Genomic DNA, 2,321 nt, shown 5'->3' on the forward strand with positions numbered 1-2,321 from the left:
CAGTAATCCTTTTTTTAGAATGAAAAGAAACATCAGAGACACTATCTTATCTTAAGAGCCTGAACTAAACAATTGGGACAGGCAGCAAAGTCCTTGTCTTCTATCAAATTCCTAAAGGTGGTTTGGTTGGATGGGATAAAACTATGCCCTCTGTTATAACTGATGGAATGCAATGTTTTCTCATGTTAATAGAGTTTGTAATATTGTTGTAATTGGTAAAAGTCCTTCATGGAAGTGGGGAAACTTCCAACAAGCTGCTTTAGATAATAATAAAAGGAAGGTAAATTGTGGACATTGACTTAGCCTATGAATTGGATGTAGCAAACAACCAAATTGGCTTTGGGTGGAGTTTGTGGCAAAAGCAAAATTCTAAACAAGTACCCCTTTGGTTTTAATCACAATTCTGGAAGAAGGCCAAAAGCACAATATAAAAAGGCAATTGTGTGCAACATAGGAGGTCCTGCTAAAAATGAAAGACTTAACCCAATAGTGTCTGGTCACTCTAAAGCCTGCCATCCCTATCCAGGGGTGGATTGCAAATACTAAAAGCAAAACAGAAATGATGGACTGTTGTAAATCACCCTCAGATCAATGAAAAACCATCCAGGATACCTGTTAGTAGTAACAGGTGACCGTCTGTCATGTCCCTGCCCACTCCACTAACATCCCTTTTAGGACTTTTGATGCAAATGCCTTTGTGAAGATCCAAGGTCCTACCACTGAAATCTGAGGAAAGGCAGAGTGGCTCCACCAGAAAGGAAAACATCAAAGTGTGTTGCAGAATGAAGAAACAATAGTGATGGCCAGAAGAAGAAAATGCATCTGAATACCAGTGAGAATGATGCAGATTTGACAGTCATCTTCTGAAAGTCAATTACTGCTACATAAGAATTCTTGAAATGGACTAAATGCTTTATTGGACTGCTTATTATAAGTATTTTGGGACTGACTGGAATCATTACAGCTGCTGCTACTGCTGTGGTAGCTTTACATGAAAGTAGAAACACAACAATACGTGCATGATTGGCATAAAAATGCTAGTGATTTGTGGCATAGCCAAGAGCACATTGATGAACAGTTAAATAATTGAGTTAATGACTTAGAATCTGCTGTTTTGAATATTGGAGATCAATTGTATAATTTAAATTTGTTAAGGGGATTGAAATGTGATTGGAATGAAAGCAACTTTTGTATTACTCCTCTTGCCTATAATTCATCTGATATAAAAAAAGAAAAATTAAGAATAATTTGCTAGGCCATAAAAGTAATATCTCTCTGGAAATAATGGAATTACAAAGAATAATTTTAGAAATGTCTCAAAATCAAATTCATGTAGCCAATGAAAAGTATATTTTCTCAAATATGATTTCACGTATTACAAAACTTAACCCAGTTAATTGGTGGAAATCACAGCATTTCCTGTCAGCTTTAGGAATAGGGCTAATCATATTTGTTCTGTTGCTCATGATTCTTGCCTGTGCCAGACAGTGCTTTCAAAGAAAATTGCAAAGCATAACAGCCATGGGACATGTGAATAATCTGGTGCTAGCAAAAGCACTTCAATAATTTCCCCAAGTCAAAGAACTTGGCCAGTATTCAATGACAGGTAAGACTCTCCGAGGAGGGCAACCTAAGACAGGCACAGTCACAGTCACCTTGACAAAAACAAAAAGGGAGAGATGTTGGAAACTGAGGCACAGTGGCCTCACAAGGAGAGATGTGCTGTCTCCATGGCTACACTTTTAACCTAAGGAATGCAGTAATTAAGAGCTCCCAGCAAATGGGATGAAGCTGTTAAAGATTGAAAGAAAAGATGAGCACATACCTTTTGTAGTGAATAGAACACTTAGACTTTGTACCTTGAGATAAGATTTTTTAAAAAATTCCTTAGACTATGGGTAATGCTGTTTGTTGCCATGTAGGCTATGTACACTGGGGAATATAGAGAGCCCCTTGTAAACAATAAAGTTGTCTGAGGAGTTTTTACTTGCAGACCCCCTGATCCCAGCTCTCTTGCTCATTCTTGCTCTTTGTTTCCTTACCCTTTTTACTCTTTCTTTCATTCCCAAAACCCTTCAGGTCCAAATCTCCAACACACCACATGGGCCAGCTTGCCATCACCAGGAAGCCCTGGGCATTGAACCCTGGACCTCCTGGGATGTAGATGGGAGACCAATTGCTTGAGGCACATCTGCTTTCCTCTTTACATACTTTTCCTCTTTATTATTTTAAAGGCATTATCCCTTTATATGCAAATAAAGGCTGTAGCAGTTTGCTTTTTTTTTTTTTTTGGAGGGCCAATGGAACTTCTTATATATTTT

Source organism: Dasypus novemcinctus, chromosome 10, assembly GCF_030445035.2.
Source record: "Dasypus novemcinctus isolate mDasNov1 chromosome 10, mDasNov1.1.hap2, whole genome shotgun sequence".
In the NCBI taxonomy this organism is placed as follows: domain Eukaryota; kingdom Metazoa; phylum Chordata; class Mammalia; order Cingulata; family Dasypodidae; genus Dasypus; species Dasypus novemcinctus.